The sequence below is a fragment of the Zalophus californianus genome, chromosome 1 (assembly GCF_009762305.2).
Source record: "Zalophus californianus isolate mZalCal1 chromosome 1, mZalCal1.pri.v2, whole genome shotgun sequence".
NCBI lineage: Eukaryota > Metazoa > Chordata > Mammalia > Carnivora > Otariidae > Zalophus > Zalophus californianus.
Window position 1 is genome coordinate 37,483,995 of NC_045595.1, and position 16,286 is coordinate 37,500,280.

Here is a 16,286-nt window from a genome sequence, read left to right on the forward strand (position 1 = left end):
TCCTACTATCTTCTTCTTCTTCTTTTTTTTTTAACATATAATGTGTTATTTGTTTCAGAGGTACAGGTCTATGATTCAACAGTCTTACACAATTCACAGTGCTCACCATAGCACATGCCCTCTCCAGTGTCTATCACTCAGCCACCTCATCCCTCCCAGACTACAGTAATTTCTGATGTTGCTTAGGTAGGCACCTTTCTTCCTGAACCTTTAGTACTGTTGTCTCTTAAGTTTGTAATATAGTCAGATAGCTTTGTCACATTTTTTTATTTCATCCTTTAATTCTCCAATCTCCTAAATTATTTTTTAATTTGCATACATTTAAGTTTACTCTTTGTGCTGTAAATTTCTATAGATTTCGACAAATGTGTAGTATCATGTATCAACCATTACAGTATCATACAGAATAGTTTCACTGCCCTAAAAAATTCCCTGTACTTTGCCTGTTGAAACCTCCCTCTCATCCTCTCCAGAACCCCTGGACTTCACCATCTACATTATTTTGTCTATTCCTTAATGTCATAAAATTGGAATCATAAAGTATGTAAGATTGACTTCTTTCACTTAGCAGTAGCATTTAATATTGATCTATACCTCTGCATGGCTTGATAGCTCATTCCTTCTTATCACAGAATAGTATTCTACTATATGGATATACCACAGGGCATCTCAGTTTTGGTGATTATGAATGAAGCTTCCATAAATACTGCAAGGTGTTGTTGTACAAGTTCATGTGGATATGGATTTCCAATCAACTGGATAAATATCAAGGAGCAAAATTACTAGATCATATGATAAAACTATCATTAGCTTTTTTTAAAAAAAACGCCAAACTGTTGTTGAGAGTGGTTGTACCATTTTGTGTTTTTACCAGCAATGAAGTAAACTTCTTGTTGTTTTGGGTACTCCTCAACAATTGTTAGGGTTTTTTTTTTAAATTATTTTAGCCATTCTAGTAAGTGGGAAGGTTTCTTATTGTTGTTTTAATTTGCATCTCCATAATTAAAAATGATTCTGTGCCTATTTTCATATGCTTATTTTCCATCTGGATATCTTCTGTGATGAGGTATCATTTTAGTTCTTTAGTTTATTTTAAAATAGGTTTTTTTTGCTGTTGGTGGTATATAAAAACTCATCATCAAACTCAAGGCCACACAAATTTTCCCTTATGTGTTCTTCTGGAAGTTTTATAGTTTTGCATTTTACTTTAAAGTGTTTGGTACATTTTGAGTTAATTTTGATTAAGGTCTATATCTAGATTTATTTATTTGCATATGGATGTTCCAACACTGTTTGCTCCATTGCATTGTCTTTGCTCCTTTGTCAAATATCAAATGATTGTATTTGTGTGAGTCTATTTCTGGATTCTCTCTTCTAGTCCATTAATCTATGTCTCTGTTCTTGCACCCAAATCACCATTTCTTGAATATTGTAGTTTTATACTAAGTCTTGAAATTGGACTGTGTGAGTCCTACAACTTTGTTTTTCTTCTTCAGTATTGTATTGGTTATTCTAGGTCTTTTGCCTTTCCATATACACTTTAGAATTCATATCAATGAATACAAAATATCTTGCTATAATTTTAGTTGGAATTATGCTGAATGTGACGATCAAATTTGGAAAAATTGACATTGAGTCTTCTAATCAATGAACATGGAACGTCTTTTTATTTATTTAGATATTTGGTTTCTCTCATTGTAATTTTCCACATACAGAAGGCTTGTGTATATTGTTAGATTTATACCTCATCATTTTAATTTTGGGTGCTATTACAAATGTCTATTATAAATACAAATTATATTATTTTTATAATTTGTAATTCCAGTTATTTGAAAGCCATTGCTTTTATCTAGGAAAGCAATTTGTTTTTGTATTCTATGTTCTGCTATACTCATCCATTCAAGAAGTTTTCTGGTAAAATCTTTGGGATTTTTTAGGTAGACAATTATGTCATCTGTGAATAAAGACAGTTTTATTTCTTCCTTTCATGACTTTTTAACATCAGAAAATTAAGAAGTCTGAGAATGTAATAGAAAAATACAAAAGATCCTTTTTAAATTCTTCCTTATATTTCTCTGGAGTCCTTTTTCTTAAAAACTCAGCAAAACTACATTTAAGCTTTCCTCTGTACTAGGTACATTGCAAGAAGAGGAAAAAGTTGTCATATATGTACTTATAAAAAGTTTTTATATATTTACTTGTCATATATTTACTTATATTTACCTATATTTAAGAAACATTTCTTAAACAGAAATTTCTTTTTTTTAAAGGATTTTATTTATTTATTTGAGAAAGAGAGAGAGTGAGAGAGAGCTGGAGTGAGGGGAGGAGCAGAGGAAGAGGGAGAAGCGGACTCCCCGCTGAGCCCAACATGGGGCTCTATCCTGGGACTCCAGGATCATGACCTGAGCCAAAGGCAGACACTTAACTGACTGAGCCACCCATGTGCCCCTTAAACAGAAATTTCTAAGGAGGAAATGAAAATTAAAGAAACATGTCATCCGTCTTCCAGAGTTGGTTCAATATTCCAAATCCTGCCCTTTGATGGACTAACAGCTATCTTTTTATAATATAATTTTAACTCTAAAATTCTTACAAAAGATGCATTACAGTTTCTGTTTTTAAGAACAAAATTGAACATTATAAATGTACTGTTAGTATTTGTATACCTGTTATCCAGTCATAGAACATCCCTTTTTCAAGGGCAAAGCAATAACCTGTGATGTGTTATGCTTTAGCTTCAAGTTGTTGACTCCTTCAGGAATGCATGAGTAGTAGATCTTGCAATGAAATTAATGTTTAACCATTACACAAAGACATGCTGATTACACACTGATAGTATATTGATTACAGATCTAAGGAGAAGAGGAATGGATATCACCACCCCAAACACGAATTGAGCCATTAGGTGGATTGCAACAAGCTAAAATAAGATCCACAAACACTGACCTGAAATGTACAGAAATTAATTTAATAGCAAACCGGACTAAGATAACATGGGCAAGTAAATGCATCATCAGTCTGAATTTCTAACCGTAAGCAGTAGCAATATAAGAATTCCTTACTGTGGAACAAATATCTTAGCAAGTTAGGATTCATTTAGGCAAAGTTGCATTTATTCATTTAGCATAGAGTGCACATTGTATGCAAGGCATTGTGACAAATCAAGAGAGTATGGTTAAAAGATAGAAATAAATGCACTCGGTTTTTGCCTTCTTAATTGTATTAGAATCCTAGGTCAAGCCTTAGTAATTTGGGGGGGACTGGCTTCAATAGAAGAAAAACTTTATTTGATAGGAGTCTCTTATGCCATAAGGGTGAGGGTAGAAAATGGCCTCAGGAAGCCTGTGGAGGCATGAACCAGGGCACTAAAGAACACAGCAAGTTCTCCTCCTCTGCCTCCATCTTTGACTTTCTTGTATAAACATTTTATACTTGTCTTTAGCTTCAGACCTGCCTTTTCTGCTCTCTTGTTCACATAATAAAAAATAGTTGCTCATTTACACATCCAACAAACATTTATGGAATGTTCATCATTCCAGTCCTTGTTTTTTGTTAAGATTTATTTGTTTATTAGAGAGCGAGAGAGAGAGTGTGAGCAGGGGGAGGGGCAGAGGGAAAGGGAGAGAGCGTATCAAGCAGATCCCAAACTGAGTGTCAGATGCTTAAGTGACTATGCCACCCCAGCACCCCTCCAAGACTTGTTTTAAGTGCTTGAATACAGACAGCAATGAAGAAGGGACAAAACACCTGCCCTCATTGAGCTTGTACCCTAGTGTATAGACACAGACAATAAGCAATAAACATCAAAAATAAGATATAAGAAAAATGCTAGTAAGGGTTAAGTGTCAAAGGGAGACTACGTGGGCAGCAAATAGGGCAGGGAGGTTGCAACTTTAGACAGGATATCAGAATAGGCCTCATGGCTAGGATAACACTTGCAGAAAGACTGGAAGAAGTGTGAGATTTGGCCACGCAGGTATCTGGAGGAAGAATGTCATGGGCAGAATGAATGATCTGGGTAAAAGTCTCAAGGTGGAGTGCGCTACAGGTTTATGGAACAGCATGAAAGCCAGTGTGCCTGGAACAGAAAACTAAGGGATCGAGAGGTGCCATCAGAGAGACAACAGGCCCCCAGGTCCTATGGAACTTTGCAGCCTATTTTAAGGACTGATTCTTTTTTCCTTGAGGAAAATGGAGCCATGAGAGGCTTCGAGGAGATGAATAACATGATTCAATTTCAGGGTTGGATCTTACTGTCTGAGCTATGTAGAGATGGATAAATAAATCAAGCAATCTCCTACTCCTTTTCAGTCTCTGTGAGGTCACATACCCACCCCAGGCCAATGGTTGCTTCCCAAGGAGCTGTGGCTCAATAGGTGAGGCCAGGTTGCCTGGGGGCATTTTTGCTTCCTCAGGAGCCTGTGCCTGAGAGATGGGGCCGTGGGGTGGGAGAAGTTTTCCGAAAGTGAAGAAGAGTTAGGGGAAAGAGTGTGAAGAGGCTGGCAACTTATTAGTTGCTCACCTTATGTCAGTTACACTCTAACAGAATAAAATGCGTTCATAAAGACTTTCTCCCTGTATTAGCTGTAATAAGGGGGGTACTGGTAAAGTATGAAGGGAAGTTGAGAGGAGGCAGAATCACTTTTATGTGCGTCACTAAAGCACTTGAATTTGAAAGCTTGGATTTGGCCATCTGGAGATGGGGCTGGAGGTAGGGCTGGAAGAAGAGGTCACTTAATATAGAAAAAACATTATGGGCAAGAAGCCTGAATGTTTGTTCCCCCAGGCAGGGGTAGGTAAAGTCCTGCAGACAGTATTTTATGCACAAATTATACATGAGTTTACTCAAGAGACTGCTAAACTGCTCAACAATAATGGGTAATTGTCTTAGCAAACGCACCCTCCTTTCACTTGTGCACCCCAACAAATAATAAAGGGAAAAGGCATTAGAATAATGTCAATGCAAAGCATATTATTTCTATGAATATGATTGTTGCACAGTGCTCCTCTATTAGAAAGTCTATAGACACATTGATTAAAGTAGCAGGAAATTTTCTTCCCTAAACTTCTTCCCTTTGGATACTTAAACTTGAACACTAGTCCTGGTGAAATACTATGGTCCAGATTCCATAAGAAATACCAGAAGCCCTTAACAAAATGATCTATTTTAAGCCAGAGAGGAATCCTCTGGGTAATTAAATTCTCTGGGATGCTGAATTTGTTCCCCAAAGTGCTTATTCCAAAATACCGTTCTGTTAATTTATTTTAACTTTTTTTGACCTCCCCAAGACTCTGTAGTACTTTTTTTTTTTTTTTGGCTAAAAATAATTAACATTTTCTTCCATGGAGGGATATTGAACTCCTAAAGAACAATTATCTTTTTAGCCCTTCTATTTTGAACAAAATATGTAAAATGTTCAACCTCAGGATTTGCTGCCAAAATTAAACAGGGATTCCTTTCTTTCTTTCTTTCTTTCTTTTTCTTTCTTTCTTTCTTTCTTTCTGTCTGTCTGTCTTTCTTCTTTCTTTCTTTCTTTCTTTCTTTCTTTCTTTCTTTCTTTCTTTCTTTCTTTCTTTCTTTCTTTCTTTCAAAATGCTGTTGTTTCTAAGATCTGAGTTTATTTCTTAATGTGTATTTAAGTAGGTTATCATATGGGAAATGTCATTAATCCATTATGATACAGTGAGCTAAGGACTGTTTGTGAAAGACAATCCCATATGCAACATTTTTTCACCATTTCTTCATTCAAACTCAAAGTTTCAAAACTAATTATAAATATAAAACTGTTTTATAATGTGTCATACTAGCTATTCATTCATTCATTTGTTCATTCAAATTCAAAGATCCTTCCTCATTAAACTTATGTTCAAGAGAGAAGATAGAAAATAAATGTAAAATATGGAAATAAATTAAAGTAAATGCAAACATTGAGACATGCTATGAAGAAAATAATGGAAGATAATGAAATCAAGAATACTGTGCAATGGATGGACTAATTTAGATTGGGAGGATTGTCAGGAACAGCATTTCTAAGGAGGTAGCATTGATTTGAAACCTGAATGATGAGAAAGAACCAGTCTTGCCAAGATGTAAGTGAAGAGCACTTCAGACAGAGGGTATAGTCAAGACAGCCCCTAAAATTGAAATGAGTTTAATGTATTGAAGGGTCAGAAAAAGGGCTTGAATAGTGTTGTCATAGTGCTCATAATGTAATACCTAAAATATATCCTATTTCAGGTATTGTGAATAATTTGTGATACCCCTTTAATTAGGCCACCATGTAAAATCATACCTGGGGACAGATGTGAATTTCAGCGATAAAAACATATTCCTACTATAAAAGTGGGAAAAATGGGAAAATGGCAGGTGGAGTTCATATCAACCATTCTTTTAATTCAAAAATCAAGAGAAAGATTTTAAGAGTAAGTATCTAAGTTGACATGTGGAAGATGAAAAAGAAACCCCAAATTTTACGAAAAAATACCTAGCTATAGCTTGTCTTCTTTAATGATAAATAATCAGAAGAAAAAAATGTATGGGCTTTTTGCAAGGTTCTGTAGCAGAAAACATGGAGAACATGGTATTTGAAGCAGAGAATAAAGATACGTTTCAAAATGTTTTAAAATTAACAGTAATACCTCTATTTCCAGGAAGATGGAATAGATGCACTTTGTCTTATTCCTCCTGCTGAGTGCAACTAAACCTCCTAGACATTTTGTATTTTTAAAAGCCCAGAAGAAAAGTGGGGAAAAACAAAAGGAAGACTGGCTAGAGGTCATGGGAGCTGAGAACAACGTGGGGATGAGTTCCTGGGTTTTCTTTTTATCTCCTATATCGTAGACTGGGAGCTGAAGAAGCTAGCCCCTGAGAAATGCTAATAATCTTTTGGGGGTGCCTTACCTTTTATGGGTAAGCATGTGCCTTCGGCTCAGGCCATGATCCCAGGGTTCTGGGATTGAGCCCCGTGTCCAGCTCCCTGCTCAGCAGGAAGTCTGCTTCTCCCTGTCCCTCTCCCCTCCCCCCTGCTTATGCTCTCACGTGCTCTCTCTCTCAAATGAATAAATAAATAAAAATTTAAAGAAAAAAAAGAATCCTCAAAGGTATATATGATATTGCTTCAATAAACAAAAACAGGATACAATTTATTAAAACAAACAACCAGAAATCAAAAGAAATCTCTTGGGAAATAAAAGAAAAATGTAAATTTTAAAATCAGAAGATGAAGTCAGAGATATTTTCTAGAAACTAGAACAAAAAATGGAAGGAAATGGAAAAATGAGAAAAAAATGAGAAAAAATTCTTAGGATTAATTTTAGAGTAAGTTTAAAAGAGAGACGAGAGAAAAGTAGACGGCAAGAGATGATTAAATAAATAACATAAGCATGATTTTCCAGACCTGATAGATACACTGCCAATTGAAACTGTTCACTGGGTGCCCAGCATGAGGAATGGTGGGAGAGGGGAGTGGTAAACACTACACCATGGCACATCATTGTGAAATTCCTTTCAAACCAGCAAGAGAATATCTTAACATCTTACAGATACAGAACCATAGAATCATATCATTTTATTAATGCATAAAATATCCCAACAGGAGATAATGTTTAAAAAATGGAAAGCTATGGGATAAAGAGAAGGGATTCTTTAAATGCATAGATGGTTCATGAACCATTTAATGTGTTTTTAAGTTTTTGCTTAAATATGTGTTGGTTAGGGAGAGTCAAAGCTTTCAGAAGTTTGCCTAATGAGCCCACGATGGATGAATGGATTCATGGATAGATGCATGCATGGATGGATGGATAGATAGACAGACAGACGAGAAGGCAGATAGACGCGTGAAGGACCACAGTTAGAGATGAAATACGAATACCCTTCGAATTATACAAATCTAAGGTTTATATTATTTGTTTTTTACTTTTTAACTCAAATATATCATTTGGATTTTCCTGGACATTACTAAAGCTAGAGAAAATATTATTAAGACCTCACTTACATAAGGAGCTTAGTCTGACAACATCTCAGTATTGGCAACACTCTCAGAAATTCAAAAATGACAGTTGGAGAGTTTTAGAGCTGAACTAAATATGTGATAATACTAATAATCACTGGCATTGTTTTTATGGTCGTGTTTATAAATCACATTCAGAGCTATGATTTTATGTGTACCTGCAACAATCTTTTGAGTTATGTAATCCAGGTTTTCTCCCTACATTTGATTTACAATACTTCACATGTTCCAAGAAAAAACTCTACAGAAAAGTACTCAGCAAAGAATGACCACAAAAAATGTGTCCTAATCACTAATAAATTTATCATAAATTTATCATAATCATTAAAAGTAAGTTTAGGTCAATGTTCATCATGGAAAGAGTAATGAAATTATGTGTCCCTAATGTTTATATGAATCTGAATTACTAACACTTGATTGAAGATCTAACAGTAATGACTCAGTGACATTGGTGAAAGCAGATATTATTTTGAACCAAAGTTTCTGAATAAGTGAAGTTGTTTCCCCCAAAAAAATTTTTTTTAAAGATTTTATTTATTTAATTGATAGAGAGAGACAGCGAGAGAGGGAACACAAGCAGAGGGAGTGGGAGAGGGAGAAGCAGGCTTCCCGCTGAGCAGGGAGCCCGATGCGGGGCTCGATCCCAGGGCCCTGGGATCATGACCTGAGCTGAAGGCAGACACTTAATGACTGAGCCACCCAGGTGCCCCCCCAAAAAACTTTTTTTAAATACACATCATTTTCTTTTATGGATCACAAAACTCAGCACATGCTTTTTTTTTTTTTCCAAAGATTTTATTTATTTATTTGACAGAGAGAGACACAGTGACAGAGGGAACACAAGCAGGGGGCGTGGGAGAGGGAGAAGCAGGCCTCCCGTGGAGCAGGGAGCCTGATGCGGGACTCAACCCCAGGATCCTGGGATCACAACCTGAGCCGAAGGCAGACGCTTAATGACTGAGCCACCCAGGCGCCCCCCAGCACATGCTCTTTTTAGAAAACTTGGAAATTATCACACAAAACAACATAAAAATCACTCATAAATCCCCATCCAGAAAGAGCAACTATGAAGATTTTGGTATATTATTCTTCCAAATTTTTTTCTATGCCTATAAAGGAATATTATCAAATTGTATACATATTAACTAGCTTTAATAAATTTAAACATGTCATAAGAGGATTTCCAGGATGTGCTATACACTAACCTACTAAGTAAACATAATTGAATATATTATAAACTTCTCTTGGTAATTCTGAGTCCTGGTTGCAAGTCCCAATTGTTGCTTAATGACATTCTCAGGATCTACTGAGAGATGTCAGTTCCTTGCCTTGGCATTCCACAATTCCTCACTACTCTTCCTTTTAAAACCCCTGACCATGATTTTGTTCTGTATGGCTTGTTTTCTCATGAATGATCAACATTAACAAATGTTTCTTTCTGCCCTAAGAGTACTAATCCCATGTAGTGTCTTTTCTTAATTTAGTGCTTTTAATTTGCTGTGTACTAGGAAACCACATAGCTAAGTTTATTAATAATCATAACTTCACCCAAAGCAGCAAGGATAGCTAGCATTTTTTGGAGGACTCACTTCACCCCAGGCAATTACTGTAGTAAATGCTTTAAATCTTCATAATAACTGAGTGTGAAACTCTGTATTAGGCAAATATTAAGTTACTTGCTCAAATTCACACAAGAGCACTGACTTGGAGTAGAAATGATAGGCCTGACATCTGGAGAAGGCAAATTGTATGGGCGTTTTAAGCCAGCATGACTGGTGGAATGGTTGTACTAATATTGAGAACAAGGAATATGCACCCCTAGTGGAAGGTGAGATGATTTTAGGGTACACCCTAAAGGATTTTATGCATAAGGATGTGGACAAGAAAATTAACAATCCTGAATTACATAGTGAGCTTAATTTAGCTCCAATTATTCTGATTATGTCAAGGAGAAAGTTTCAATGAGTGCTAATATGTTTTTAACACCTTATTAAAACTTGCTAGAGTATTTTTTGATGAAAAGGGAACAGGTCTTAGATGTAAAGCTTTTGATAAATAGTAGTATCTAATTATAATTTATGACCAATTTGCTTTCATCAGTTACTTATAGGGCTAATGCCAATTTATAAAAATACGATAATGATTTCTCCTTTGTGGATGTGAGATTTTTCTTTTTAAATAAAATTATTTAAATTTTAAAAGTTGAGTTGATTTTTTCCCTGTTAAATACTAACAGATGTCCACAGATATGACAGAAAAAAAAACTATGAGTGTGTCATATAAATTATTAAATACAAAAATATGTGTCTAGTGGGAGAAAAAAATATCATCAAAAGGATAATCTGGTTCATATCAGTTCCCAAGAGTTAAATTTTCAGTAATTTTGTGAGCTAATTGTTAAGCATAACCATTAAATTATACAAACTTACAATGGTAATAAATCCTCAAAACTCATCACTTCCTATCTTGCCACATTTTACTACTTTCTTTAAGTTATTTATGGCTACTGTGTCTGTAGGTTGGAAATATAATCCTATGGTATCATACTGTGCACTTTTTCCCAGGTCCATGTTCAGTGAATTCAGGATGGTAGTTCAAAATGGACCATGGTGGGAGTATTTATAGTACAGAAATTGGCAAAAGCTATAAATTAGAAAGTTCCTACTGGAGAGGTGGTTGTTTACCATTTACCAGCACACCACTGGATATAAGAGTAAATCGAAATGAATTTCTGTTTCCCTGGCCAATGATTCCTGGTGCAATGCTTTTAACAGGTAGAGGAAGCCTTCCTTGAAAAGGAATAGATCGTAAGTAATAGAGAACACCTTGGCCAGGGATGGTAGGGAGTTGTTAGTCAGGTTTCAACTGAAAATTTTGTGAATGAGAAATTCTGCCTCCTGTCTTCTAAAGAGGCATAGAGAATATATCTCCTAAATTTTTTCTTGTGAAAACTAAATCCGTCCTACTTTTGTTTATATTATTTTAGTTAAAATGTGTTTCAATAATTTCTTGGTAAGTAGTATTCTTCAAAATTTGGTTACTTTCCTCAATGATGTGAACTTATTCTTAAAAATCCATAAAATGTAAAAGAAGCCAAAGTAGAGTGATAAAAATGTCAGTTGTAGTAACAGGATTTATGGCTTTGGTTTTAATACGAGGAGTGTTTTGAAAATATCTTGTCTCTTATCTTGTGCACACAGTAGCTCTTATTCAGCTGAGGAAGAGGTTAAGTGAGAAATGAGTTGGCTCGCCAAGGATACATTTGTCCCACCCACCGTCAGCCCCCAACACACATATATACTCACACACACATACTCTGATGTTAATTTGATTTGAAAAAATATCAGGAAACATCATCATCAATTTCTCCTCTTGCAAAAGTGATTATTCTTGCTTGACTGCCCTCTGCTGGAATTCTTGAAATATACACTTTGCCTCTACTTACAGAGACAAGTTGTAAGTGGTATGAAACTTAATAACGTGAGCAATCTCTTCAAGGCGTATTATGTGCAGAAGCCCAGGTATGCAAGATTAGAAATAAAACTGAGTTCAGCATTAAATGCAGTGGTCAAGTGTTGATTTAATTAGCCATGAAAAATAGCCAGGTTTTGAATGGATCAAAGAAAACAATTATATATAATGGGTGAGCTGAAAACAATTGACTATTACTGAAAAAGAGGAATGCTTTAATTAAACTAAAAGATATACCTAATGTTAAATGAGGTGGCTACAAAAGCTTCACAAATAAAGCTGCTTAACTGCTGAGTATAATGTGAGAGATCAGAAGGAGTGTTTAAATATACCTAATAAAAAAATACGACCTTATTAAAATTGTATTGCTATTATTTAAACCTATAGTGAGCCTTTTCTCTGTTCTATAAGCTAAGCCCTGACATTTAAGAATATGTTTACTTGTTTAAAATATTTAGTTTACTCGTTTAATATTAATTCCAATATGATACTGCTTTTGTGTACTTAACAGGACTATGTTTTTGTGATATTTAGAGAAAATTTAATTTAGAGAGAATAGTGATTGTGGTATCTCAGACCTTATCAGGTATTAGTTTAGCATATACTTATCTGTGCATTTCTGGGGCTTTCCAAAGTTAGAGGAATACAGACCAATTGTCAAATAGGTTAAGTTGGTGGTAGAATTGACGCTGTGAAATTCACCTTTGAACAGTATCAACGTGGAATAGTTTTACTATAAAGATCAAATCCTTCACCTAAGGAATTTGAGCTCACAAACAGAAGAGACTTCTATCAGGGCATTTGCTGTTCAAAGTGAGAGCCTTTATTTCCTTCACCCTCTTCCTTTTATGTTGTCAATATAGGAAATGAACAAGGTGATTGGAGAGCAGTGGGAGGAGAAGAGAGGATGAGAAAAGTCCGGGAACGAACAGGAAGAAGACAAAAGAGCCCTTCTCTCTGCACACCATTTTGTTTGATTCTTGTCCCTCCTATGGGTTTGACTCGGTGAAGTTAAGCTTGTAAAAAGCCAAGTTTTCCAAATTCAAAACATGGACTCTGCATCACTGCACATTATGGTTTAATGTACAATAAGGCCAGGACCTTCTTGGAAACAATGCTAATCAAGTGGTTATGGATGTTAATTCTTTTGCAATAAAAACTGACAACGATACAAGTAAGTCATTTTTCCTGTTGTGAAAATGACAGTTATGTACTTTAAACTAGTCAGCAGAGGGAAAGAAGGAGATTATGGGGACTTGTTCACTTCAGCAGACTGAATGCACTCTGTTCCACCGCCCCCCTACCACTGATCACACACAGAGTAGGTTTCCAATATTGATTTGCAGGGAAAACTGAAGGCAGGGTGGGGTGATAGACGTGAATTTGATTTAACTTTCTGAGTGTCATAAGATGAACTCAATCATCAGATTTTGAATGGGACCAAACAATCTGGCGTTTGTCAGAGAAAGATCATATAAAACATCATAATATATTGTGATTAACATAACATAATAAAATAAAATAAAAAATCATAACATAAATAGGGGAAAAATCCAGATTTTTTGGGAAAGTTTGTGTGTGCTCAGCTTTTTTTGGAATTATACAGTCATATCTGAGGTTAAAATATTAAAATATTGTATAATCTGATGTTATTCTAAATGAAGAAGTGAACCTTATTTTATTCAAAGGAGCAGTATTAGTAGAGCATAAATATAATCAATAGCTACAATATATTGCCGTTTTAAATGTTCTGTCATCACCGGGCTAATCATTTTACTAACATTGTATCATTGACTTTTTAAAAACACCACTATGAAGTAGGTGCTTAATCACACCCATATTACGGATAGAAAACTCAGGCTCAGAGGCCCAAGGGCACAGAGACACTATGTACTAAACCCAGAACTCTCATCCTGGTATTTCTGACTCTGAGGGCAAAGTTCTTAAACATCTAGTGCATCAATGATAGGATCATTCCTTCTTGAAAAGGCCTGCAGTGCCCTTCTGGGTCACTATCCTGGTTCTAGACAAGGAATAACATACTTGGGAACTGAAGGTGCTCCGGTTCTTTTAAAAACTAAAAGCAACCACCTACGACATTTCTAGATTACCAATTCTCAAAGAATTTTAAGAAATTCTACACAATACTAAAGCACTATGGAAGAGAATTTTCATCCTCTTTGGATAAATTTCTGTTGTCTACGGGCCATCATCTTTGTTCGTGGTTCCAGAAACCTATTCTGGGGAAGTGATCTGACAGACAGCCTGCTCCCAGAGCAGCACGGCCCTTTCTCCACTCTCGTCTCTCTGCAGCATCTGCATTGGGCTTGAGCCCGGATCCATATTTACGAGACATATGTAGACACTTTTCCCTTTCTTGGCAAATGCATAAATAGAATCCTAATGTCTACATGTAGGTACTATATAAATACAAAGTTGTGCATACTCTATGGATGTCATGCATCATTTATCTGTGTATTTTTAGCGTCACCAACACATTTACATATGCTGTCATGTTTCAAACTGCACCTCAATATAGTGCCTTTTTCAACATGAACTCGGCAGCAGACAACATCATTCTTCGAACACTTTCATCACAAATGAAGGTCAGAAAGCAAGAAAACAAATCCCAAAATAGGAGACAAATTTTAAATGGGTAACACTTTCCTAATATGTTCTGAAGATACTGTAGAATTATCTAGAGCAGAGGACTGAATTTTTTACTGTATACTTAAATTCATACAGTCATTTTAATGTACCTTATTATGCCAGGATTTCCGGAGATGAATGTTTCCACTTTGGCCATTGTCTAGAGGGGGTATAGTTATGTAAACCATCATCTGCAATTTTGTACTAAATACCTGTAAGGTATAGGAGCAGAAAGGGAAACATTCTCTAGAGATGACTGAAGAAGTCAGGGAATCTTCATTTGGGATCTAATATTTGAACTGATTCTTGGAGAAGGAGGAACGGTTTGGATTTTCTTTTGTATGAAACATTAGAAGAGCTAGAGGTCAGTTGACCACAAGATCAAGTCTAAGATCAAATATAAGAAATTAATTGATCAGACAGATAAAGTTTAAGATGCTTGGATTTCTTAGCAGGGATAGATCTTAAATTTCAGAAAACAAGAAGTGGGCAGATGATTTACCTTTCCTTCTTTTACTGAAGTCCTAACCTGTCTCTCTTTGACCTTCTATTCCTGTGCACTGTGGATATGGCAAATCAGTGTAGGAGGTTTCTGATAGAACCGTACCAATGATTTTTCAAGCCTTTTCCTTGAGAAGCAGAACATTTCATTAAACAAAATATTTCATGCAATACAGAGTGTAAAGCAGTTAAAAGCAGAGAGCTTGTCTGGTTGAAGTGAGGGACAGGGAGAAAAAGACCACCTACAAGCTACCATTTGAAAATCCCCTGAACTTGGTAAAAACTGTGTGTGTGTGTGTGTGTGTGTGTGTGTGTGTGTGTGTGTGTGTGTGAGAGAGAGAGAGAGAGAGAGAGAGAGAGAGAGAGAGAGATATTTCTTTAAGTCCCTAAATCACTTTAATTGCTTTCTTACCCTCAGATTGCATCTAAAGAACTGACTCTAACACAATATGCAATCCTGTTCTGTGGAATTTCAGAGACCCAGGAAAGATCTGTTCTGTCTATCCTTAATGTCTTTCTTCCAATGGGTATTTAAGTAGCAAGTGCTCTGTGTTGACTTCAACTGTGGTTCTCAGAATGTAGTGTGAGCAGTAATCACCCAGGAAACAGGATAGATGCAGATTCCTGGACCATCTCCAATGATACCGATACCTCTAGGTCTGGGGTAGATGTCTAGGTCTCTCTGTGGATGTCACTGCACTCCAGGTAATTCTGACACAGGGATCTACCAGATGTATGGGCTTAAGTATAGACTGCAGTGGGGACAAAGGCACGACAGAATGAAATAATACATTGAAAGGAAAAGAAGAGTAGAAAAGAAAGAAAAGGAGAGCCTATGTTAGTTGCAAAATGCCAACAAAAATTACCTAGCAGGCCACGTGGTGATATTGATGCTGGTTTGCTACCTCTGCTTTAGAACAATAATTAGAAGAAACCTATAGAAGTCCTTAGGTATGTTTTCCCAAATTAGTAGCATTTACTCAGGCTGTATGCACCTCTCCCTGCCTCAACCTCCCTCTCTCTGTTCCTTCATTTCCTCCACCAAATTATTTCTTTTTTTTTTAAGATTTATTTATTTGAAAGAGAGGGTGGGGGAGGGGCAGAGGGAAAGAATCTCAAGCAGACTCCCCACTGAGCATGGAGCGCTACTTGGGGCTCGATCTCATGACCCGTGAGATCAAGACCTGAGCCAAAACCAAGAGTCTGAATGTTTAACTGACTGAAGCCACCCAGGCACCCCACCCCCTACTTATTTCTTTAACTACCTTTTGAAAGACATTACCAAGTTTTATAAGGAAAATCCTGCAAAATTTTCGGTAAACACATTTTGGAGTTTTAATACCACATGGTCCTGTGTTAGATGTTTTTATGTTGTAGCAATCATAGTATATATCTGTATATGTTTGATATATACCTGCTTTGTGTCTTACATTATTTCATAAGCATTTCTATTGTGATGTATCTTCTTATAGTACCTACTATAGTACCAAAGAGGTACAAGGATTAAAATATTTAGTGCATGTAAAACTCAATAGAATGAATGGCACACAGTTAGTATTCATTAAATTATAGCATTGTTGTATGCCCTTTTCTAAGCTCAGAATTACCTTTTTATAGATGCCCAGAAGAGGAGTTACTGGGTCAGTGTGTATG

At 36.0% G+C, this 16,286-nt stretch overlaps 1 long non-coding RNA gene across 2 annotated transcripts in view; it reads left to right on the forward strand.

The window, feature by feature from the left end:
- Window positions 1-12,647, forward strand: part of LOC118356102 — a 132,961-nt gene extending 120,314 nt beyond the window's left edge. For both annotated transcript variants that reach the window (XR_004819434.1, XR_004819433.1), the window contains exon 4: window positions 12,347-12,647. This is a non-coding gene — a long non-coding RNA (uncharacterized LOC118356102). The remainder of the gene's footprint in view (window positions 1-12,346) is intronic.
- Window positions 12,648-16,286: the final 3,639 nt, after the last annotated feature.